This window comes from Phalacrocorax aristotelis, chromosome 4 (genome assembly GCF_949628215.1).
Source record: "Phalacrocorax aristotelis chromosome 4, bGulAri2.1, whole genome shotgun sequence".
Lineage (NCBI taxonomy): Eukaryota > Metazoa > Chordata > Aves > Suliformes > Phalacrocoracidae > Phalacrocorax > Phalacrocorax aristotelis.
In genome coordinates this window covers 32,808,630-32,835,784 of record NC_134279.1, presented here as the reverse complement: position 1 = coordinate 32,835,784, position 27,155 = coordinate 32,808,630, and the positions used below count along the sequence as shown (strand labels likewise).

General features: G+C 37.8%; 1 protein-coding gene across 6 annotated transcripts in view; it reads left to right on the top strand.

The window, feature by feature from the left end:
• CCSER1 (coiled-coil serine rich protein 1) overlaps positions 1-27,155 on the top strand; it is a 735,398-nt gene that overhangs the window by 355,893 nt on the left and 352,350 nt on the right. The gene's annotated exons all lie outside the window — the stretch shown is intronic.

Sequence of the window (27,155 nt, the reverse complement as noted above, 5' to 3'; positions counted from 1 at the left end):
AAAACATATAAATGCTACTCACATATCATCTAGATATCTTCAGCATGTATATTTGAAGGGACTGTCATCATAAATATTAATTCTCAGGTACCAGGTCTCTTGCAAACACTAATCTTCATAATGCTTATACAGGATGAAGAGTCTGTCTACCTATCTTCCTTTCACAGAAAGAGATGAGGTATTTCCACTGTATTGGTGATACTGAGTGCTGTTCTGGTCTCAGACTGGGGAACTAGTTTCAGTTTCAAGCTGTTAGTTATTCCTCACCAGCCTGTGTCTTACTCAAAGGGCTAATCTTTGCACTCAAAACAAGAATTCTGCAACTCGTTGCTACCCAAACTGGGGAGCCAAGCCTGCTCTGCAAACAGATCTCCCCATTCACAATCATGGGTAGGAAATGGTAATTTCTCTTTAAATAAAGAAATGGTATCTGAGGAATATTTATTATAATTTAAGATAACTTTCAATGCAATATAGCATGAAAGTGAGAAGAAATTGGTATTATGTAACATGCCATATCTCTGTATAATACTAAAAATTCTTTGCTTATAAGGATGGACAGCTTGAAAAAACTATTTTTCAAAATTACGTTATATTATTTTATGGGCAATGTACAGTGTTAAATATTTCTTTGTACGGTTCTTTATTATTTTCTGTTCACAGAGACCTCCAGTTGTGTTTGGTTTTTTTTCCCCCGTTTTATGTTGTTCCCCCTCTGGGAGTCTGTACACCATGTGTGGAAATAGAAATGGCAGGCACTTGCTAAAAAAACCTAGTTACTCTTCTGCCACAAGGAGATGAGGTATAAGTGTCCTTTTGTATTCAATCCCTTCTCTAATATTTTCATAAACTTTTTGGTGGTTGGTGGAAATCATAATTGCTCACTGGTTTGTAGGAGTGTCTTGCACACCTCCACGAATCATTCAAAGCAACAGTGCAGGCAAGCTTTATGATACAGCGTCGTGGTTTAGCCGGCAGCTCAGCCCCACACAGCCGCTCGCTCACTCCCCCACCGGTGGATGGGGGAGAGAATCAGAAGGGTAACGCTCGTGGGTTGGGATAAGAGCAGTTTAATAATTAAAATTAAAAGAAACAACGACAGAAACGCAATGCAAAGGAGACCAACGAGAGGCGCAAAGCCCCGGGGGAGGGGGGAAGGGGAACGAACTGCTGAAACAAACCGCACGCGCCGCAGCCGCCCGCCGACCCGGCGTCGCGCCGCTCCCGAGCCGCAACCTGCCCCCCCTCCATATACTGGTCATGGTGTCACGTGGTACGGAATGAACCTGCCATTGGCCAGTCGGGGTCAGCCGCCCCCGCCATGGCCCCGCCCCTCCCAGCCCCCCCCCCCCGCCACACGGCAGAGCGCGGGAAGCTGGAAAGGCAGCCGCCCCCCCACAGTGAGGAGAATTAACCCCTTCTCAGCCAAAACCAGCACATACAGTTAGTTTATAAGTATTCTCAGAAGGGTCCAAAAAGGCAAAACTAACTGAATCTAGGCAAGTGCATGCCTCACCAGGGAACAGATTATGTTAAATAAGCTTATGATTATGATTTAAAATGCATCAAATTTTCTTTTGTGATGTATCTAAGAGGCTGCTATTTGACCATCCAATTGCAGCAGCTTTATCCCTTCAGGCTGTATTGGAAGGCTGAAAAATATAGCTAAACATGATGATGTGCAGCTGATCACCTTGTCAGGTGCTTGTATCCCTTTGATTCTAGGCAATTTGTCAGGAAAGAGGTAAGAAAGCTATGACTGTAAACAAAGGTAGCGAGCCTAATAGCAGAGAAACAAGTAATCAAGAAACATTGTTGTGCCTTAAGTCAAACAAAAGATGGAAGCAAATGCAGTGCCTGCTCCGTGTTTGAAGAGCGTGGTGTGATTCTGTAGTCTCTTGCAAGCTAGAGGTTTGGGGCCTGTTATTTCACACAGCAAGAGCCAAAAGGAGTCCAAGCCCTGCAGTTGCAGTGTTTCTGGGCAGTTGGTTGTGCCAAATGTGTCCGATTCAAAATGGATGAATGGATGGACAGATGGATGAATGTCAGATAATGTCAGGTGGACCATGCCACTTCTCTCTTGTGTAATGAAGGCATGACGCCTTCCCAGGTCCCTTCCAAAGCATAATGCAGGCACTATGGGACACCACTAACCTCTAGTTTGGATCGGTGACTGAAATAGTAATTAAAATTAGCATCCTCGTCCATGTGACTACTGTTGTACTTTGTACGTGCATTAAATTAGTCTGAAGGCAGGTTAATGTAGACGAGATACTTTTAGCCTGATTCTTCTACTTTACAAAACATAAAGTGCTGCCAGGGAAATTCATCCAAGGGTACAGCTGGAAAGATACCCCTGCAGATATACAATGTACATAAACTGTGCTGCGCTACTTTTCAGCCACACAGGCCTGTTAATCAGCTTCTTTTTTTTGTGTGGTTGAGAAGTTTTCATAGGATCAATTTAGGCTTAAGAATGATTAAAGGAAGTTACCTATGAGTCCTTTAGGTTAAGGAAGTATGTTTTCTTTAAATGAATCAAGTAAAATCTTTGTTCCTTAGTATGTGGGTGTTACAGGGTGAAAAGAAAAAAAAAAAACAAACCACAAAACCCTGACTGTGTCGTGTGGTGACTAATGGAGTGTTAGACTGTTGAGCAAAACTGAGCATTTGGCAGCATAACCAAAATGTTTACAACCAAGATGTTTAGTGGAATTTGCCAATTGTTAGGTTAAATCAACAGAAGCCATCTTTCTTTTCCCTGCATGAGTTCACTTTATCAGGTGGCTCTTTCCATCTGTCTTTTTTTCCTGTCTCATCATCAATAACAGCATGTTCATCATTTCACCCTCTCGACTTGGCTTTGTTTCTGATATCCACCGTCACAGAACAAAATTATTGCCCAAAATACCACATGGCTAACACGACAAAATCTCTCCCCTATAAATATTTTACCTAGGAAAGGGTTCAAATACAATCTGTGATGTGATAGTTGATGCTAATTCTGTTTTTAAACAAAAATGCTCGCACAGTATATGATGGAACACTGCTAGTGTGCGTAGAGGGAAGGATTCCTTTTGTGCCATTGGAAAAAAGGTGTCATGAAAAATATGAGCATCTTACAAGATTTTACTGTGTCATAATTGCTTCTTGTGGATTGGCTCTTACTCTTTTACAGTCCTTTGGAAAATTACATTTTTTAAACGTAAGAATCTGGGGGCTTGTTGGAATTTTTTATGGACAGCCAATTGTATTTTGTACTGTGATTCTCTTGGCTGCAGTGTATCCTTGTCCTCAGTGGTGGTGTTAGGAATCTCCTGCAGAGAAGGTTGAACTCCACTTGTTATGCTATTGTTCAACAAAGAGGAACACGCTCAGTGCTCTTGACAAATTGTGATACCAGTTTCTGATATTAAAACCATTTGGCATGAAAATGAGCATTTACAGGTATCGTGGCTGTATAAACAAAACAGCAGTAATGCAACATGCTTCAAAGAAACACCTTACAGAAATTACTAACGCTTATTTAAGCTGGAACTCTAGCTGTAAAATTATTTAAAAGTACTGAATAAAAGCCTAATAGATAAAACGCCTCAAAAGAGCTTTAAGAAGGTGCAAACCCCTAGTCAGTTACCTAGGAATATGACAGTGTTATAGCCTTAGCAAAATTATATGCTTGTAGGGATAATATTGTTTGTATGACAGCTATCATCTCACCATGAAGAGTCAAATGAGGATGCCAACTGACACTTTAAAATCCAGTTTAAAAGTCCTTATTGTTAACTATTTCCTTCTTCATCTGAAGAAAGACACAGCAAGCATTGATATATCTGCATAATTTCCTGTGTACTTTTTTAGGAGTATCAATTGTTATTTATTTATATGCCAGATGGGAGTACTATTAAGAACAAGCCTATAAGCTGAGAAAAGCTAATAAACGTATTAAGACAGGCAGAGTATATGGTCAGTAGGAGAAAGGATGATATTGTGAAGTCATATTAGCTAACATGGTACTTGACAGGTGTTAGATAAAAGTTCACTTCTGATTTGTCTTTTGTATGCCTTATTTGGTTTAATGTGCAACTTTACTTTTCTTGTCAGGGGTCTGGAAGAAGTCCGTATCCAATGAATTAGAGATGAACAAGAGTTACCTAGGAAAAGTAAAACTACATAAGTTTATGGCAACAGATCTCTTGCATTCATGAATCAAATCAACATATATTATTAGGCTAAAGCTTATTTAAATAATTATTAGCCTATGATTATTAGACTTGAAGACACTTTTTAAACTCTATATATGTAATAGATTTAGGCATGTTTTGTGATGTTCTGAGCTGTGTGATTCTCTGCTGAGCTCTGTTCAACAGTGGATGTTTAGTATGTGAGCAAGTATCCATAGATTTGTAAAAGACCTATGCTGTTTTCTCACAGAGGTGGAATATGGCTGCTTTCTTCATTGTATTTTAGAGCAGTGTGGAATAACACTGGAAAGCATTAAATAAATGTGAAGACCAGGGATCGATACCATCCGTTATAATTTGAACTTAGAGGACTTGATAATCCAGAATAGAACTTGATAATCCAATATGACCTTGTTTTAACCAAAAAAAAGTTGTTCAGAGAAGGAACGTAAAATGTATTGGTGTAGCAGATGACCTACAGAATGAATTGCATGCTTGTCAATCTTTATTACATGCGTGAAATTCTTAAGAGTATTTTTGAAAAAAAGTCACTGCAACAATGTATATATAGTACAGATTGGCAGATCTGCCACACTCTGTTGCACAGGCATAGAGTTGTTGGGTGGCTTTCTCAAGGTCATAAACCAGCCAGGAGGTGTGAACTTCCTTAGTTCTTTTCTTTAACAAGCAGATTATTATCCTTCTATTTAGGGGGGTGAGGAGGGGGGAATTTGAGGGGGAGTTTGAAAACTTTCAAATTTAAAGTAACAAAAGGGAAAACTACACCACGGAGCTGTGAAGAAGTGACTTGGACAACTTGTCAGTGATGGAAAATCCAAATCTCATCATCTTCCACTTTGCTACTTGGTGCTTCTCTGGCTTAATCCCTTTTCAAACTTTGTATAATCCCAAACTGCCAGAAGAAGCAGTCACACTTCCAGCCTCATTTCTCTTCTGCCATCACAACTATTTGTAAGCAAGATCCCCGTTCTAATTTTACTCTGCTTCCTTGCATATGGGTAGGGTTGAGGAAAGGGCAGGACCTTGTCACTTGGTGCAGGACCTGCTCATTGCAATAAACTATTAATTGAACTGTAAGCCCAAGACAAGTGACTTACAGTAAGTGGCAGTATTTTATGTTATTAGTCAAACAAAACTTTCTTTTCTCCTTGTGTGACAAGCTAGAGCAGAATTATCTGAATGAAGCAGCTTTCTGTAACTTTGTTGGTCTGGTCAAGAACAACTGAGCATCCAGCTTCAACTAGAATATGCTCCCACTGGAAGGATAACCAATGGAGAGCAAAGATGCCAGGAATCTCAGACAATGGGACTTCGGTACATGAAGAGAAGGCCCAGAAGATTTCCCTGAGAAGTGTTATGGGTGGCAGGACTGGACTAGGCAATGAGAGTTCAGCTTTGCATCACTATCACCAAGGAAATCCAATTTAATAACAGAGTGTAGGTGGTAGCAGAGTGTTGTGTGAGATGACTGATGCCTTTCTGCTCCAGAAAATTGGAACAATTTTTACCCAAGTCCTTACAAAGTCCATAAAAACCAGCAAGCATTATTCTGCTTTTGAGAAAGCCTCCTCCTGGAGGCAGAGGGAGATCGCTGGTGCCTTTGGGTGAGCTAGCCAACCCGCACTGGGGTGAGTAGCCTCCTCTTCCCTCCAGGGAGGGAAGCAGTGGTGGTCTGGGGGCTGCATGGGGAGCCCAGGTTACTGTAGTGAGGGTGGCCAGCTGGCCCAGGGCAGAGCTCACTGTGGATGGTGAGTGGGGCTGCTCAAGCTGGGCCAGCAAAGCAACGAAGATACCTCCCATGGCATGGGGGCAGCTTGAGAGGTGACTGGGTTTTGTTCAGTTCTCCCTAGAAAACTCAGAAGTTTTCTCTGCTTGAAAAGTTACATGTTCTTGTTTTTAATCCTAGCAGAGCCTTCTGGGTTGTGTGAGTTAAAGACCCTTCAGAATTCTTTATGGAGTTTTTAGGAAGTTTAATATAAAGTTTATTTTACTATAAAGTTTTCTAGCAGGCTCACTTGGGAACTGATTTCGCCCTGATATATACCCACCCACAGATACAGGTCTATATTTCTTACAGAAATACTTACTGTAAACACGCTGTCAATTCCTAGGCTGCTTTTTTTTTTTTTTTTAAATTACACCTGCTCTTGTTCAGAGCTGCATCTGTGTAGCTCTGACAGCAGCCTACTCATCCTCTCTCTCTCTCCTTTGTTTCATGAGAGAAAAGGGCAATAAAGGAGAAGGACGATAAAAAGTAAATCAAATGTCAATCAAAGGTTCTTATCAAGTGCCTCAGAAGGCAAAAGGACTGCATTTATCTGTGATTTTTCAAAAGTAGCACTGGATTTTTCTTTCTCTTTCTGGGTAGACAAAAGGGAGAAGATTGCAGGGGTGGAAATTTCCATTTGTGGTTTACAAAAATGTCTTTAAATTGCAAATAGTCTAAGCCTTGTGCTATTTTAGTAGTTTATAGGGAAAGATGGCCTTGGGTTTAAGGTACGAAAGTGAAAATAGGAGGATACGGGTCTTCTGTCTCAGAAGCTATGTATCTTTCCACGGGGAGATAATGTAGGTGATTTAAAGTCTATCTGCAGACCAGCCAGAGTACATTTATTCTCTTTAGTGGCACAGTGAGACTAATTTCACTAATCCTTTGAAGTGCTTTTCAGGTTCTCAGAAGGCAGCTGTAGTAGGTGTACAAAATATTAGCACTTGCAAATGTTCTAGATGCCAGAATACATAAGAATAGGGCAGTGAACGTGATACTGCAGGCTGCGTACCAAAAACCATGGGAGTGCTAATTGGTAATAACAATATTAATCAAATAGTCCACACTGGCATCTGACTGTCATGAGCATTACGATTTAAGTACTACTTTTTGGCAGGTCTGAGGGTGTTCCATCAAACTGATAAGATTAGATCTTGTGTGTATGAAAGGGGTGGGCAATGTCTTGCTGAATACACCTATGTCTTAATTAGTTTTCTCTATCATGAACATAACAGAGCTTCAGAAGGATTGACACCTCACATTACAGGAAACATGTTGGAATCGCCTTGCTCTAGTTCTTTTTAATCTCAAGCATATAACGAGATTTAAAAAACCTGCCTATGTGACAGTTTCAATGAAAATTAGGTTCCCATCTAAGTAGCATTGTCCTCTAATGATTAAGTTTGGATCAAGAGAGCTGCTGCAAATAATGTAAGATTAATAAATTTTGAAAAAGGATTCTAATCTTAAAATTTTGTTTTTTAAATTCTTAGTAGTCGTCTGTTATATAAGTGAAGTCTGAAAGTGTAGGAGTATTTATCACTTAATACCTTGAATTTTACAGATGTTTCATTACCGATTTTTTTTTTTCTCTTTTCAACTCTCTTCCCCTTCCCCCCATATCACAAGAGGAAACAAACACTTCTTTCCTGTTTAACAGATGATGAAATTGAAATTCAAATAATAATGAAAATTCCATTAAGCAAATTACTGTTTTGATCCCTCCATTTTCCTGTCACCTAGGTAGATGAGAGTCTAGGAACATTTGGCAGACTTAAGCAATAGGGTAAAAATGTAATGAAATGGTAAGGGTGACATATGATTTTGTCTTTCTGATGACTTCATTCTTAAAAAAAAAAACAAACAACAAACCAAACCAAAATAAAAAACACTAAAACAAACACAAACTCATAACAAGACTTGGTCTGTTTGTTTTCAAGAGCAAATGAAGCTTAGAGCTGATGCTTTCTTCAGAAGTGAAAGGAAGATATAATTCCTGTGTGAAAAGCAAGAGCACAACATCATGAGACAGATGAAACTGTCTGTGAAGACAGCTAGATCCACATTCAAATTCTGTTACAGCAACACTAATTTCTTGCTCCTAAATATATCCCTCAATTTCTGTAGCTATTAGAGGACGATAACAATGTTTCAGTTAATCAGTCAAAATTAAATTTTAGTAAAGCAATTAAAAAGTTGGAGAAAAAAAGAACTTTAAATGTGTCATAACAGAAAGATTACAGGTGTGATGTGATGCACCTCATAAGGCATGAACTTTTTTTGTGAACAGCAGAAGGATAGTAGCAGGAAAGCCACGTGGCGAAGAGTAGTAGAAAATACCTAGACTAGCAATAGTCACCAAATGGCTGATGAGCTATACCCTACCTGCCAGTAAGTCTGAACAGGGAGAGGAGGAGAGAAGTTTGCTGCTTTAGCTGGTTGGCCAATCTTTATGGAAATGGCATGGCTTTGCAGTTCAGTGACACAGATTTGACTGACTTGTATGTGATGGACTCGCAGGAGCAAGGTTAGTTTTCTGATGCAAAGTTTAGTCTATATTGGAAAGTAGAAAGTTGGCTTTTTACTGCCAAATTCCTCCTTATCCAGGGTCTGGAAGAGGCTGGGCTGGGCGAGGGGACCCCTGCCGGCAGCAAGGACTAGATTAGGAGAAGGGGGCTAGTAAGAGGCTGCTGGATTTGTTGGAGGGCAGCGTCCCTCACAACAGTGATGTGGAAGGAGTTTTACTCTGGTCATTTCTGTGGAAAAGGCCTTGGCCATGTATGATATGCTCTTGCACTAGGAGCAAGATCGTTCCAGCTGGGGTCTGTACTAACATGAGAAAAATACTCCTGGGCAGAGAGCTAAGCAGGGTCCCTGTGACCTCCCTGGGCTGCAGATTCTCTCACTGATGGGTCCTGTAGTTGCTAGTATTTTCTCCATTATTTGGAGCATGCCGCCTACTTATTATTTTGGGAAATAAGATGTCCAAAATTCACCTGAACAAACAAGTTGGCTCCAGAACAGAAGCTGGCCAACCCTGATCCAAACAGTCAAGGCTAAAGGACAAAGATCACTTGAAGTGAGGGTTTCACTTAGCTGCAAAGCTGACTGCTGTGGTTTTGCTGGGTAGATCAACTGCATACTTGCAGCTATCTTTTTCAATTATAATCTTTGTGGTGATGCTAAGGGAAGAATCTTTCTGTTATAATAAAATTAGCTTGCATCTATTAAACCTTTCCAATGGAGAGTGACACCACATAATACCTCCTCAGCTCTTTGTCTTTCCTTGTCAAATTACTTGGGATATTTTTTTCCTACTAAGAAGGTAAAGATCTTAGTTAAATCCTCATATTTAAGTCTTCAGAAAACCAGATGAATTCAGTGTCCCTTTCCAGGAGCTTTTACAGTAAGCTTCTGCAGAAACATTTGTTTTCTCTTGCTCTTGGGAAAGCATTGTACTTCAATTGTGACATTCTGTCTGTACAAAAAGAAACACATCAGCGGTGTCTAAAAAAAAAAAGTTCTGCCTGATAAATGATAATCACTAAATTAATTTCTAACCTGAAAAAGTACTTCTCAATTGTTGGGTTTTCCACTGGGGAGAAAGGTGCAGAGGCAGAAGATTAACCTGGTGTTTAGAGTCAAGTGTGCAGTTCAATGCTAAGATAAATCAGGAGAATATAGCTGTGGCTGAAGTTCCAAGGTTGTCAAAAGTAAAAGAAATAGTTCTGTGTTTCACCATTGTATCCTGTTCCACACACACACACCCCCCACACACCCCACACCCCCCATTTCTAACTGTCTGTAAAGTGAAAAAGCCTAGATGGAAATACTGTGCTGATTTTAGGAAGGAGATTCTTTCATAAATGTAGCTTTTCCAGATGGAGTTACGTTGCTATTCAAAATTGGCTGGTTTTAGCTAAAGTTCTCAAAAGTGACTGCTGATCTAAGCTCCTTAGTTTCTGCTACTTAGCATAAGACATGAAAAAGAATGTTATTTTGAGTGCAAAATGTCAGTAGTTTCTTCAAGTCAAGTGTTCTGAGAATTCCTGGTACCTAAAATTAAAGATTCCTTAAAAGCCACTGGTAGGCATTGCCTGTACAAAAGAAAATACTGCTCTTCAGAGCAGTTAGTGCCTGCTCTGGTACATAACAAAGCTTTGAATTGAAGTTTAATGTTTGAAAACTACAAATAGAGCAACCAGCTAGGGTGCTTAAGATTAAAATGGCAAGAGTTTGTAACCTTTTAGTTAGCTGATGCCTCTTTCTTTGTGGGCTGGTTGGCAAACACATATTCTCAAAGGCTTCCAACATATTTAATACTTACTATAAAATCCATTACTGATTCATTTGAATGTGCAAAAGTTCTTTAATATCTGTTAAAAACATTCACTGTGCTATGTCATTGTCGATCATTAAAATAGAAGAAAATTTACTGTAGTTATGGTAGGTATTTATAAATTTAAGTCTATTATAAGTAGGTGCACAATTTACACAGCTTGTGGAGAATAGATTTGTCTGAAAGAAGAATATGCGAATTGCTTGAGTGTGCATTTTACAGTGTACATATATTGAAAGAGGTATACCAGGTACCTACTTATTTTAGTACATTAAATTTCTGAACCAGTAATGTCATAAAACTCTCTCTTCTGTTTGGAAAACTTGTTCAAGTCTGTATTTACTTTATTCTTACATTTTTTTCTAGTTTTGTAAAGCCACTGCAATAAGTAAATCACTCAACTTTTTACTGAATAAATTTATCAACTGAATTAGAAGCGGCTGCTAGAAATGTCCATATAACCTTGGTGTCTTTGTCAATATATTGATTGAGCATCCTTCAATTTTCTTGAAAATATATTTCTATATCTCTGTCTTGCTTAAAACATACGTTTTCTGCACGAGGTCTTTGAAGACACTTTGACATACTACACTTCTTGAAATAAATATTTTGAAAAATGTAACTTCAACTGCAACAACTTCCTTTTATGGTCTTAAAAGTAGGTCTAATATAAGCATGTGCTTACCTTTGCACATATGCTTGGGTTCATTAGTGCTTGCCTCTGGCATTTTCAGTGCTGGAGAAATAAAATCCAAGAGTCATTAAAAGTGTGTTCTTCGAAATGAAATCAGCCATACTGAACAGGAATGCTTTCTTGAAGGAAGGGTCCTAATTACTGGAACGTGATATTTGAAAGCAGAATTCACCAGCACTCAAACAATTCCGCACCTAAAAATCTTTTGCATATTTATAACAAAAAAATATTTTGAGTGTTGTAGTAATTGCTATTACTTCTTTTAAAAAAAAACAGGGATTATCTAGCATTCCTTTATGCTATGGCAGTGCCAAAATCAGAAGAAAATGTGATAATATGTTATCTTTACTGCCAATATCTTTATCTAGGAGTGCTATTGTACAAACAGAGCTTAAAAAAATAAAAGAGCTAAAGTGGTGTCATGCCCTCAGACACGTAGGGAAATCAGTTTACCAAACTTGATGCTTCAGAATGAATAGCTATCGCATGACAACCAGACAGTTTGGATATTGCGCATCTGCCAAGTGAGTGCACAGTAATGAATGTCTGCTAAAAGAAATCACAGACCTGTGATCCCAAAAGGAATGTTTGGTGAATATCAAGACCGTCCTATTTTTATTTGAAAGATAAATCTGTTTAACCTTTCTGATAGGGAGACGGTTGCAACCTAATATTTCAAAACAAGATGCATGTTCCTTTTTAATCGGTAAAAAGTTGCATAATTAATAGGTCTTTGGGAGATGATAGTATTTAATTTGAATAATGCATAGCATGTATCTTACGCCCTGGGAACATAGTTACACAGATAAAAGATATGTCAAATCATCATTAATTTCTAAATATTTCCAAAAACAAACATTAAATTCAGGAAGTGCTTGACTTAACAGTCTAAATGAGCATAAATTGTTTTCACTTCATCCTGATTAGAGTTAGGTAACTGTGACTAAGAAAATCTCCTGATTTTTACCAAACTTTTTCAAAGCGGTGTCATTGGAGATGGATTCCTGCTGCATTTGTTCACATATGGCATACTGGCACCTTTCTGTTTTGATCCTGTGTTTATTGTGACTTTATTAGCGAAGGTGACATAGCATTAATGCTTAAAGTTGAAGTTAGATATTAAAAAGATATTTTAAAGTGTTTTATTGTGGAACCGAGTTATACAGTGTTTTAACATGTACTTCCAAAAACAGTTTAGCTGTAGCTCAAATTATGATCAGACATAAAACTTTGATCTTTCGTTAACTTGTAATTTTTAGAAATTAGTTGTCATATTTTATGCCTGACTGTAGCAGGATGTAATCCAGAGCATTCCTCACTGTGAGATGGCATTGCACTCAATCTGATCTGCATAATATTCTCCCTCAGGGGCTTACAGAAACCCACTCCATCTTCAGCATGAGCCAGTCCCTGAATCCTCCTCGCTTTCTGAGGAGGTATTTTCCTGAGACAATGAGCTTCATGAGGTAAAAGACCTATCTGGGCTCCTAGATCCCTGCTGAAATATCAGAAGCTTTGCTGGCCTGTCTTTCTGGACCCAAAATATTTTTTTTTTTCAATTTCTTATCCTTTATATTATAATAAAATTTGCCACATTTTTTGTGTAAGGGGAAGCAAGCAATTGTACCAGTCCCCACTGTGGACTTTGAGCTCTGGAAACCCTAAATACTAAGGCATGTAGTCTCCCACACTTACTGTTTTCAGGGTTATTTCTGTTTGTGAAACGTGGATTCACCTTGGGGTTTTTTTTCTGGACAGAGTAATAATAGCCCTTTTGTACTGGACTACTGAGCTACCTAGCTAGTTCTCCCACGAAAGAGGAGGCCACCCCTTGGATTAATGTCTTCCACCACCCCCTGCTCTTAGTTCCCTCTGTTTTTCATGGCTGTGCTCCTTTTGATCACCCGCCCTGTAGGCTGTGCTCTGGACTGCAGTCTTCCCTTACCTGGCTCTCCTGTCCCTGCAGCAAGCTCCTGCTGGCTTTCTAGTCACTGATTCTCAGTTCTGGGATATGCAATCTGAGATCAACAGCCTAAGTGAGACCAGCTTTAGCCCATCAGTGCTATGAGAATAATCCCACCATCCTCCCTAGCAGCCTGAATAAAATCCACTCCCACTACAAGCCACAAAAGAATGAATATTTTTCATTTTGTTACACCTAAGAGTGTTTTATTCTCCTTCTGTAAATTAACCAATTTTACAAAGTGCTGTTCTTGTCCTCTTATGCTTTACCTTCAGAAAATTACAGGCTCAAGTTATTGATTGACCCAACTGGAAGACATCTTTAATGAACAAGTTTTTACAGTTAAAAATGTAATCTGTCTTTTTTTTTTTGTACTGTGCTTTTGAAAATGTCAGAAGTGTTGCTGAACAATGAGAAGATTGAGGATAGAAAGCCTTGCAGTTTAATGCATTCAATTACTTTGTATGATGGGAGAGGATAACTATGGCTTCCTGCCTACTGAAATTGATGAGATAGCCAAGTATAGTGGTGAGAATAGGCCATACCATCCTGACTTTCAACAGTGAAAAGCTTGAAAGGGAATAAAATTAGGTGTAATCCCTTTCTTGGTTCCTAGACTGGGCATCTCAGTACTATCCCCTGATTAGCTAGATGGCTCTTTGGCCATTCTGGGTTTACAAATAAACCAGATAACTTCTTATAATAGCTTTGCTGCCACTAAAAAGAAAAAAAGTAATCAATATTTTAATTTATTTTCTGTCATGATGATTATTATATTGACATAAAGCATAGACAGAATGTTTTTGTCAGGGAAAAAATAATACCATCTGGTATTTAATTTCAATTATTATGTGAAGCTTAGAGTAAATTTTTATTCTTTTCTGTCAAATCTGTCTCAGGATATACGCATTCCTCCATTAAAACACATTCATTATGATTACCATTCTGTTGGTACTGAAATAGGTGCCATATAAAGTCATAAAACATTTATGAAACCTTAACTAGTGAAGCTTGTATGAGATGGTGACCCATCCTTTCTGTCTTAGGAGAATGAGCACAATGCATGGCTATTTTAAGACATGGGTTGAATTGAAGAGGCATAGGTGAAGTAGTGGTCTGCCAGCCACGTGTGGGCTGTCTTTTATCTCAATCCAGAGACTGAAAATGATACAGAAATAATGCATAGTGATTATAGCGTTGTCTGGGAATAGCAAAAAGACTAAAAAGTGTCAGGCATGTTTGCCCTTTTATCAAACTCTCCACACTTTTCACCCAGCATCCAGAGGTATGGCCTCCTCATGTCCTTGTGCCGCCTCATTTGCTCTGGCCCTTTATTTTCTAGCTGTAACTCTCAGCTTCCCTCAGTGGGAAATGGTCCTTAGCTTATGTTCCCGTCCAGATGCACTGTCTACTCAAGGTCCAGTTGATTTTTATTTTTTCTTCTTTTCCCTGACTCACTAAAATCTTGTCTCTTAATCTGTAATATCAGACTCTCCTCTCGTTCATTTGCTGTCTTTTCATTGATTTGAGCCTTTTTTTCCTGCTGGAACAGCAGTTTTCCAATGGGGCTGCCTCTTTAAAAATTATTGAATACTTAGAATTTTCCAGCCGTGGGCATTTCTTGATGTAGCCCTGACTTCATTCCTTAGGCCGTTATTTCTTCTAGATGATTTCTGCAGGATTGCCTTTCTTTCCTACGCAAGAATGAAAGATGAAAATGGCACCCAGTCTTTCAGCAAATTACTTTTTACTTGATGAAATGTTCATTTTAGGTTCTTGTACAAGAAAACTATATTCTGCTTATACAACTATGGCACTATTTACATTACTGTATCTGCTTCAGTTTTGCTTATTATAAATTGTACCAGAAAAAGTTAAGTTCAGATTTTCTGTGGCATTTATTCTGTTTCTCTTTTTTCCTTTTAATCGTACTTTCTATCAAAAGCTGTAAAGTATTCTTCCACTATTTTTGATTACTTCCTCTATCTTAATTTTTCTTTCATAGTTTTCCTAATATTTCTTCTATCACATCATGATGTTTCCTCTGTGTCTTATTTAATCCATTTTTCTATTACATTACTTAGTTACCCTTCTTTCACAGCTTCTCAACCCAATTTCAACCAGCAAGTATTGGCAGGCTCTTGGAAGGGCTGGGCAAGAAACTGTGTCTGAACTGGGAGGGAGCTTAATGTGTAGGTAACCTTTAGCAACTCTTCATGGAGCTGATTAAGGATTCAGGGCATAGAAGCAGCTTTTCTGATACAGCATTGACCTACAGCACCCCTGCATGAGGGAGCAGCACTCCTGTGGGATATATAAGACCAAGTAAGCAGACATGATGTTCAGAGCAATAATATTGATCTCCTCATCTAATTGTATTACTAGTAGAATGGAATAACTTTAGGGTAGGACAGGTAGAAGTTGGTAGATGAAATGAGGGGATAAGAGTAAATTAAAAGGGCAATTTTTACTTGATGCATCATTTGTCACCTACATCCAATAAGGAGCTGCATAAACACTGGTGGTGGGTTTTTTAGTGTGTGGGGGTTTTTTTGTTTTGTTTTGGTTTTTTTTTTTTAAGAATAGTAGGATTTCAGTTACAGCCACTGGAGCAGATTGTATACTTCATGTCTGCATTCAAATATGAAAAATTGTAATATATATAACAGGTCACGCTCTTTAGAAATAAGGTGGTTTATATATATTTTTTGTTCAGTTGTGTAATATATATATGTGTTTAGAATATATATCGGCACCCTCTTTACAACTGAGAAAGACAATTGAGTCAGCAAACTAACTGTGCAGCAAATGGTGTGGTGGGTTGATGCCGACTGGATGCCAGGTGCCACCAAGCTGCTCTATCACTTCCCCCTCAGCAGGGCAGTGGGAGAAAATGAGATGGGGGGAAAAAACCTCCTCATGGGTCAAGATAAAGGCAGTTTAATAAAAGCAAAAGCAAAGGCCGTGCGTAGAAGCAAAAGGAAAACAAAGGTTTTATTCTCTGCTTCCCATCAGCAGGCCATGTCCAGCCACTCCCCAGGAAGCAGGGCTTCAGTATGTGTAGCGGTTGCTCCAGAGGACGTGTGTCATAAATAACGAATGCCCCTCCCCACCCCCCTTCATTTCTTTTAGCTTTTATTGCTGAGTGATGCCACATGGTATGGAACATCCCTCTGGCCAGTGGGGGTCAGCTGTCCTGGCTGTGTCCCCTCCCAAGATCTTGCCCACCCCCACCCTACTGGTGGTGGGGGAAATGTTGGACAGAGCCTTAATGCTGCGTGAGCTCTGCTCAGCAGTAGCCAAACAGTGGTGTGTTATAGACACCTCCCTAGCTACCGAAACAAAGCACAGCTCTGTGAGGGCTGCTGTGGGGAAAATCCCATCTCAGCCAGATGCAATACAGTGCTGCTTTTGCTAATAAATTAGAATTTGATTTACTTTTGGTGACTAGAAGTTTAATGCCTTTTGATCTCCTTCATACTTAATGTGTATATATATACTACTTTGCTTTTAATGGACTGGATTACAAAGGCTAATAGCGTTCCAAAAGCATTTTACAATAGCCAGTTTCTATCAGTGCAAAAGGGTTTTCCTTGTGAGCTTTAGTAGAAAATTGACAATTGGGTTAAAGAGTAAATAATTCATCTGATGTTTTATCAAGAGTGAAATAATTTCATGCTCTTGTTGACAGGTTTGGCTGTCAACATACCAACAACTTAAAAGTTGTGGGGGTGAGAGTTAAAAATTATAAACCAGCCAGATAATAAGATTCCTAGCAGAACACACATTGCTCTTGTAAAAAGCAAAATAGGGGTTTCCCAGACTGATCTTTATGATACCGTAAACCATTGTGTTTCTCCTGTAAGTTGTGTCTTTCCATTGAATCAAGAAAATCTATGCCTCTTTTAATGGAGAAGTTCTGCTCTGGGGTTTTCATTCTATTTGATGTCTCTGCAAAATCAGTCTGGCTTTTTCAGTTCTCTGAAGTCTAAGCTCATCTCTCTGCAGGATATAAAAAATTACTGCTCACTCCTGTAGGTGTATAACACAGGATTACTACTTTGCATAGTCCCATTAATTTTCATAGCACCTAATAGTAAGTACTAATCCTATTTTTACTGATTCAGATTATCAATGACTGCAGTTGCGAATAGCTCTTGGGAAAAGATGTAGGGCAAATCCACCATCTCCATACAATTGTGAGAATATGTAGGGGATAGGAATCTAGTTCCATTAATATTTTGGTGGAGGGGTGGATAGTGAATTTTGTGCAAAAGTTATTATTTTGGATTGTCAGTGATAACACATGCAGCAGTGTTCACCTGGGCAGGATCCGCTTCCATGTACATAGAAGGAAGGCTGTGCTGCAGCAATAGTGGTATTGTGTGAAGCTACATCTGTATCTAGTATAAAAGCGTGCCTGTACATTTAACCTCAAAAATTCTCAAGTTTACAAAAAAAAAAAAAAAAAAGGACAAACATCATGGCATTTGCTTGGTTCTATGTTAAGCTTATTAAAAGCAACAGGAAATTTTTTAAATATTTTGCAGCTTGACTCAAAGTGTGAGCATGCCCCACATCAGATGTAATTTGCTTCTTTGATATAAAGTACAGATGTGGTGTTCATGTTTTCATAGCCTTTTGCATGAGTTCTTGTATGTATGGCAGAAAAAAAAACCCAAAGTGTGTGTCTCTGTAGGGTAGAGTCAAGTCTTTGGAGGCACCTTTTAATGTGATGACAACTTCCTGTGAAAATTAATCATTCGATCAACAATGACAGTAAATTCTGATGCTTGCTTCAAAGATTTAACCTGTGAGATAGTGCTTAATACCCTCTTTAAAGATCAGGACCTCATTAGGACAGGTGTTTAATCATATATACAGATACGGAAATCATCTCTATCCCTAGTTTATAGCCTTATTTAACTCCCTGTCCACAATCTGAAAGGCACTGAAGGACAAGATCTCCAGGACTACATAATTTTCTAAGACATTCTGTAATTGTTGTCATAGGATTTCCACACATATAAATCCCTGGGCGGGGGGGTGAGGGGGGGCAAGCAGGGAATAATCAGATGAAACCATGTGTATTCATGTGTGTTTCCACAGCAGTTTCACACTGGGATAATTTTCTCTGCCAATTTTTGTTACAATTCTACTCTTCTAGTGTAAAATCAGCCATTTTGTATTTTCAGGAGATAGCATTTGACTTTTACAGGACAAAGTTAATGTCAGTGGAGCATAAATAGAGCAGCAGCTGAGAAAGAATAGTTAAGTCTAAATTCTGCTTTATTTTCTGTCAAACCAGAGATCTTTGCATGACAAGTCTTAGAAGCATTGACAACAGCAGATATGCTCTTGGGAAGGGTATACCAGTACTCGGTGTCCATCAGCTGGAGTTACCCTGAGAGCCATCATCATCTTTCATTCAGATTTTCATTTAATCTCCAACTGAGAAACTTAACTGAGAAGGAAATAACCCTTTCTTCCATTTCTAACTTGCTGACATAATATAATTGTTCTGTGTAATTTGAATTGAGCAAGAAGATAGAGAACTTTTAAGCCTGAAAACGCAAAAATAGCTCCCTACAAAAGGGAGTGTAGTCAATGCTAACAGTTGTTAAACATATATGCGCTAGCAAAATCAGGGTCTAGGTTAATAAGCATAATCTGCTTATTATTTTAGGTACATAAATATGTGGTCTCTAAGTCTTTCTGGCTTATTTTGCTGATTGTTGTGCATTAGTTTAGCCTCTGCCTTGTTATTGTTTCTCACAGATGGGTCTGATGCTTGGGTTTGACCTTCTTTCTGTAGAAAAAGTATGAAGTATAGGACATGAAGTACTTTTTATTTGAAATAAATAAAGGTGAATGACTGAAATCTTGCACATCTTTGAAGTCAGAGTCTCAAAGACTGAATTTGACATAGAGATTGATACAGACCAGTGATGTTCTTTGGATAAGTCATTTGTCATGAACAGGCTATACTAATGAAGAATGCAGGTTTATTTTCTCATGAGAAGAATAATATGATTGATACCTTAGCTTTCAATATGGAATTAAAAAAGACATACTTGAGAATATATAATGAAATACAGTACAGTGAATAAGTGCTAATAACATACTGAAGGACTGTTACCACCTTTAAAAAATCGTTGCAGTTGGCTGTTAGAGCTAAATAGAAGTTAAGAAACAGGGAAATTTAATTAGTGCCTTCATTTATAGTTTGCTTTAAATAAGTTGGACTGTGTTTCTGCAAACGAATACTTATTGTTAGCAAAATAATACTTTTGATTAATGCAGTTGGTCCAAACACAGTGAAAGTCACTGTAACTTTCAGTGACTGTTGCTTGTACTGAATATTTTTGAGTGTTTTCTCAAAATTGGAGCCCTGTTTGGATTTTCCATGTCAGGTATACAAAAACTGGAGAAACTGAAATTTTGAGTTTATTTTGAAAGTGTAGCTCATATGTTTCTGTACGTCCATATATAACTCGGTGTTTCTGAAGAATCCTATTGCTATTAGTTTTTAAAACAAAACTAAGGTTCTTGTGTATGTGGCCAAGTAGTACCTCAGCAACAGCTTCTGTTGTCAGTGGTGACAACTGACAGCAAATGGTAGAAATGTGCCTGTATTCTTTCCACAGCCAGACTGATATAAATAGAATATTCAGTGATGACAGGAAACAACATTAACATCACTTACAGATTCAGGGACCCGCTCAACAGGGATTTTAAAAGTATTCTCTTCAAAAGTAAACAAATTATTTTCCTACTCTGTCTTTATTTTGCATGACACACTAATTTACAAAACATCTAAACAGGTTTGTTGGAAGAATTTTAAGCATTAGCTGTACAAATAGGTTCTGTTTTGTAGCCTTACAAAAAGAAAATGGAAAGTATGCAAAGCAGTCTGGTAGTACCTTGGAACTGTTTTAAAATGGTGTTAAGCTGGTATTATGCTACAACAATAAATAAAGCATATTTAGTAAAGATAATGACACTGTTCAGAGTGTTCAAACTATAATGCAGAAGGAAATAAGTAGTGTGCTGTATTCCCCTATTTTTCTGTCTGAAAAAAAAACCCCAAACTGTAGGATCTTCTTATCTTCTTTGGCTCCCTAACCTCCCCCCCCCCCCCCCCCCGATTTATTCTGATAATAAGCCTTTTCAGTTAGGAGGCAAGGTAATCCCTTTGCTAAACAAAACTATGAGATCAAATCAAATAGATCTTACTCCAGGACAAACACAACTTTAGTATGTTAACTGGCTTTTCAAACAAACGAACAAAAAGCAGCCTTTACATTAACTTTGTCCCGTCGAGGGCAATTATACATCGAGTTCAGAGAGAAGCAGCTCAAAGCAGCAGGACAGAACTGCTCTGCAATGTCTCTTTTATGTTACTGCATTGCTTGGGATTTAATTCTTAACCCCAGTGCCACTCCACAGCTCCCAGAAAACTGCAAATAATAAGCGTATGATACAAGTGAGAACAAAGTGAGATGACAGTAATTTGGCAGTCTTCAAAATGTGCAGAATGATCAGTCTGCATGGATCAGCTAAGACACAGCTAGCTTTATCCTATATACATAAACTGTGGTGGTGTTGAACAAATTGTACTTGAACAGGTGAATTTGTTGTACCTAGCATTGCTGAAATTACTCTCTGTTTTCTGGTGCTCCCATAAATCCACTGTGTACAATTGTCAGATGACTGTGCTGAAATCTGCTCAAATTCTCCCACCCAGATGTGAAAGGGGGATGTGGTGTGGTGGGTTTATTTTGGTTCTCTTCACTGTTTCACAGTTTAAACGGCATAAAATGTTTTTCCTTACATTAGACTACTAAAATAAAAATGATTCCCATTTCACGAGTTGGACTAGATATTCCAATTCAGTTGCTAAGGCTACTGTTGAGCCTCAAATAGATTATGTACAAGAGGCCAAAACATGCAAATACTAACTGATTGGGAAAGCAGTATTAATCACTCCTAAAATAACACCTACAAAAACCACTCTCTCTGTTTCAATGATTGAAAGTAGACCAAGAAATCTTATCGGTAAATATTTTTTGTTTTGGTGGTATTGGTTCCCCCTACCCACTCTCAAGTAAATGGAAATCTTTTGGGAAATATAAAGTCCTAGGCTCAGAACCAGTGTGGCTTGGGAGAAGTAGACAGCCCTTAATTATGCCTGACCCAGGTGTAATACAAGGATAAGGAGGATTAATGGGTGGGAGAGCAATAACAAGCAAAAGAGATAATTAAGTTATGATCATGGCAACAAATGGAAAATAAAAAATTCAGTTTTATTTAGAACTTTTTCATTGTCCTTTTTGTTAAGCTTCCTCTTATGTAAGATCATAACAACTTATGTCAGCAGACTTTTGTAAGGCTTGCTTTACCAATACCGTGAGCCACAGTGCAATAGCACGGACTGCTTTTAAGATGACAGCAAACAGAACTTGTAGAAGACATCCCAGAAATCTGTGTGTTGGCTATCTTTATTTCTTTTTGTTAACCCTCCATTTGTGATGTTTATATGCAGCATATTTACAATAGCAATGTGAGAGTATCTGACAGCCAGATGCTGCTGCCCTGTCAGCATCAACAGTATCATACTCAACTAATAACCAGCAGGGCTGCTTGCCAAGGGGAATGTGGCAAAGGAGAGAGGTGATAGTGACACCTTTTTTTCCTACAAGAAGCAAAACAACAATGGGCAGTTGCTCTGTTGTATAATCAGAAAGAAACTCGCTCTAGAAACTAGAACATTCAAGAATAATCAGCGATTTGTTTCTGAAAATTTAGAAAGAATGGCTTTGAGGTAGTGGGTGTTGAGAGTGGCTGAACAACACAAGGCATGAAAATTTAATGGTATTTTTGAGAAATTAGATGCATTTAGAAGCAGTTTTCTTTTACATTGTTCAATTACCTCATATTTATGGGGGAGGGGAGTCTTGCATTATGCTACTCTAAAACCACCTGAAAATGATCCTAAAATGGAAAAAATTCCTATGACTAAAGATATGCTCAGTCACAATTTGCCATGCTTCATTATGACATACTATTGTGAAATTGGATCACCCATGATCTTATCAATGACCAATTTAGACTACAGTTCCATTTATAGGTCTTCCCTTAACATTTGTATTAAAACAACTACCTAACTCTTGATAAGTTTAGAGCCTGTTAATACTAAACAATATATTCAAAATACAGCTAATCATGAATGTAGGGCTTAAGAAGATTCACTGTTGCTTAGAGTGAAAGAGAGTATAATTAAAATGATGATAAGGTTGTCATGATTGTAATAAATTATTGAGGTTACAGAGATTAGACCTTAAACCATTTGCATAATGATGAAGAGACCTTGAATGTGAATATGTTCTAGGCCTTTAAATGTTAAAGAAGTTGATCCTAGAATGTAATCCTTTCTTCAGTGGGACTTTTGCAGACTGAACAAAACTCTTAAGCTAATTTTCCATTTCTCACTGTCCAACTCTACTCTTATTTTACCTGGGTTTTTAACCTGTTGTTATCTACAAAAAATGTTTGCCTGTTGTTTACCTGCAAGTTAAAAATCATCAAGAAATGTGTGGAAATGTGTTTGCTCATCTGGGGGATGACTGGGAAAAGAGGCCCACATATCTCTGAAGAAATTCCAGTTACCAATTAACATTTTCATTAGAATATTTGAGTCATAGTTAATTTGCATTAGGATTTATTATCTGAGCAAACCTGACCTATTAAACCTTCTAAATCTATTACTGTCAGCTAATGTCATGATTACAGGAAGAGTACACAGTGTGCCATAGCAACACGGTTGTTCCACCAAATTTTTAACTTGAAATCACCATTGTGCTGTTTATTACTGAATTATTAGACATGATAAATTATTATATGCTAGCCACTCTCCTGTCCATCTTTCTAATACTTTCCTTGTCATAATAAGTGCCTTTTAGCCTTACAGCCTAATGAAAGGTTCTTATATCAAGTCTGATTACCACTCTGATGTTTTCCAGGCATGCTTAGTGATGAGGTTGGCATATGAAACAATTTCCTGCAGTAATAAAACTAATTAAAGTGGGCAGTCATCCCCACATCACTCTTTAATGAATTATAATGAGCTCATTAATCTTTCCGGTCTCACTCACCACATCTATTGGCTGAACTTCTCTGAGGGTATGTCAGGACAGAACTCTTGCCCAGGAAAAAATGGACACTGAAATGCATCTGTTTTCCTTTTTTTGACAAGAAACAGGAGACAGCAGAAGTCTGCTGTAAGTGGAATATGCTTTTTAATAATCAGAATTAAAAAGGGTATATAGCCAAGACCCTGTAACGGTGGCAAAGGAAGAGTCATGCAGGAACTTAACTGGGTGTCATATTGTGCTACAAGTGACAGCATAATTAATGCCTCTGTGACACACACGAGTCGCTTAAAATATGACTTACAAATAATCTTTTACAAACTGGATCTCTGGGAAACTGCCTTAAAAAGAGAGTATCAAGCTTGGTTTTGGCCAAGCTCCTTGGCATTTTTCTTTCTTTGCTCAAAATGAACAGAGAAGAGGTCGCAAGGTTAGGCTTTCCAATTCCGTAATGACAAATATTGAAGAATTATGAGAGGAAAGAGTCGATTCATGTGAATATCTATACAGAACCACCGCCTAGTTTTCTTAGATTGTAACCCTGCAAATTTCCCCATCTATAAAAGATCAAGTCTGGTAATAGCTAATACAGGTACCCAGTGGCGTTAACTAGTTCTTACTAGCATTTGGATGCTTTTAAGTCAAATCCCATGGGCATAATTATAGTGTTATTACCAGGCAAATTAATCTTTAGTCTACCTCCGTTCATTTCAGATATTTTAATACTAATATAAAGCCTAGCAAAACCTACGTTCCCAGCATATGCAAGAAGCTAAAGTAAATATGCTGTTCCAAAGCAGCAGCAGCAGCCATACTCAACAGTAAATGTCCATCGGCGTCTTTACCACTGCAGATTCAGTGCTCTTTTCTCATTTGTATCAAAGAACCCTGAATTATTATCTACTTGAAACAGGAATTCATTTTTATGCAAACTACTGAGGCTTTGTTTCATTTTTCTGTAGAGAGAAGTAGTGCAGGCTGCTCTAAAATCAAAATAAGGTGGTGGTCAGGGCAGCCACAGTAAATGCGGGTGACCCATGTTCAAGTCCCTGTTATGAGTGTGAGGAAGCACAGGTGTCTCTATCCACCTCCCCAGGGGTAACCTCAGCTGCTGAGCTGATGTGTAGCCAGTGGTGCAGGGTAATGGCTCTTCTTCTAGCTCTGAGATGAAAGCACCTTGCTCCTACAGGGTTCTTCAAAACTGATGATTTTTTTTTCTCCAGAAAGGTCAAGGGCTTTTTCTAATGAAATAAACACTTTAAAGTGAGAAGATATGTTGTTATAAAATCCCTAATTGGCTTCAGTCTTAAAGGAAAAGTGATGATCTGCCACTCAGTTACAAAGAAACAAAAGACGTCTTTGCTTCATGGTCATTTTTTCCCATGGTATCTTGGCATTGTTAGGGTTTTTGTTTATTTCTTTTTGCAGAAGAAAATTTTATAGAGACTGTCAGCCTAATTTGTAGTGCTCCTAAATACGTTCTTTGTTCATTTTTAGGAAAAGTAATGATATAGTTCAGGTTTCTTCTGCAAGACTTGTATACTTGAAATATTCCAGTTTAAAATGTGCAATGTAGGGGGATCTAAGTATAAAAAAACCCCACCCAACAAAACCTAGTCCTTTCTATTTTTATCTTATGCATAGAATTTGATTTCTACTTGGCTTAGTGCAGTGATGTATCTCAATACATGGTAGCTCAGAAACAGGCAGAACAGTTCTGTGTTAGTGTGTTGATTAGGCCATTGAGTGTTGTTTTCTGTACTGGCCAAACTAGGTATTTATAGTTGGTACTGTATTGTCTTAAGACACTTAAATCTTGCAGTTGTCCTGTGGCAGCATAACTATCTTCTGGTAGCTGAATTTTGTTTGTCTGGGTTATCTGACAAAGCCTTTTTTATTTTATTTTTGCTTAAAAACTCATTAAGATAAAGATGTCTTTTCTTTTGCAATCATTGCAATGTCAGTCCAGAAATTGTGTTTTCTATATGTACACAGAGTTAGTGGTGTTTAAAGTTTGATATAGCTGTATAAAAACTACCAGCAAAATGTCACATTGGTTAAAAATTTGGTTTCCACTCAACTAAAATATGCATTTTCATTTAAGGCCAATAAATAATTGGGTATGTAGTTCGAGTAAGTCACACTGAATGTATAGTCTAGTTAAGTCTTTTTAGTTTTTTTTTAATGTTATTTTTCTGTGATCACCTACCTTGAAGATTGACATGCAAAATTCAGGATTCTCTTTTAGAGACTGTAAGAGGCTGATGGAGATGTAACCACTTGAAGAAGAAAATAAAAGCAAAATATTTAATTGAAAGCATCAAAATAATGACTAGTGTAGATAGTTTCAATAAAATTTAAATACAGCCAATTATCCTTTTGGTAAGATATGTATTTAAAATTACATCCTTTCACTACCATGAAATTTCCTTATATATTTACATAAGTGAGAAGCCTAGTGATTGACTTCATACATCTGTACTCGATGTGAAGTATATTCACTGTAACTCAGAATCCCCTCTTGCCTACCTGGTAAGAAGGGATAAAACCTCAGTGGTTTTATAGAAGAAATGGGTGTCCAAGGCCTCTGTGTACTAAATAGCAGTAGGTGAAAGAGGGCATGTCAATAACTTGCAAAATTCCTCATCTAGAGAAACTAATCCAACTGTGTTTAGCAAGTGTGATAACGGCAGGAAACAGTCTTTTTGTTTCGTATCTGCAAGTTTTACATGAAGTGTAGCAAGAGATTCTGAAATATTAAAATGAATTGCTGATTTGCTGCCCTGCTGTGCAAAATTTTGCTGTTCACACCTATTTTATTTAACTGGTCAGTAATATTATATAGTATGTTTATTGATATCATAATAAATTTGATAGTCTATAAGCGGTAGCAAATTGCAAGTATTAGATGTACTTTAAGAGAGGACATCATATTCTCCACAATACCCCTTAATGATACAAAAAAAGAAACACCATGTATGGTACTTCTGTACTTTCACTTTATTTAAATATGAGTGTCTTACCTTTCTGTGTTACCATTGTGTATCTAGGGAGCCTTTTGGACTAAATGGAGTTAGACTGGTATGAAAGTACTCTAAGAATTGCCAGAGAAAAGCTATTATGTTTTGAGATTTTTTTAAAATTATTTTTTTAAAATTTGAATATGGCCATGGGTAGAGATGTCATTAGGCATTAACATAATATTCGTGTTTACATGGTGTCTCATGTGATATGAACAAAGTCACTTTTGATAGGCACAAAGCTCAGGAAACCTGTCAGTTATTGAGAGTTCTTCTGTGTACCCCAGGTGCGTGCTTGCCTCCCTTTGTACGTCTGAATTTCCTACTTTGAAAAAAAAAAAAAAAAGCTCAAAAAAATAAAAAGGGGGTCTGGCATGGACCTTTTTATAAGGAAGTATTTGGAAACTACGGTTGAAAAGTACCCATAGTTCAATATATTGTGTGTATGGGAATTTGGAGTTGGAAGGGGAAATAAGGAAGGAATTTGTGATTTACTGAAGTGTAACAAAATTAACGAATTTACTGTATTTAAAATCGCATGGTTGCCTCAATACTTGCAGTATTCTTTTAATAATATAGGAACGAAAACATTGCACAAAGCAAAATAAATATGCTTTTTACAATGTATTTTACAGTATGTATTAAAAAGTAATTTCAATCTATTCATCCTTTAATAGGTCCCCGATTAAGGGGGGGCAGGGAAAAAATATCTGTGACCTTAGAGGTACTAAGTTCTTAAAATTTGATTTGGGTCACTACTCCAGAACTTCCTGTCTCTGGAAATAAATTGTTTCAGATTGGGCACACAGAAATGGAATTTCACTGGATTTCATGCTACCTTCAAAACAGTGCTGTTCTTTATATATGGTAGTGTGCTTAATTTTTATTAGGTAATAGGTATTTTCTAAATCAGCTTTTTCCCCAGCCTACCTACCAGAATAGAGCTGGTATCTTAATATCAAAAAATATTAGTGGTCAAATGAAACTTTAGATTCCTGAGGTATTTAACTGGTGTAAC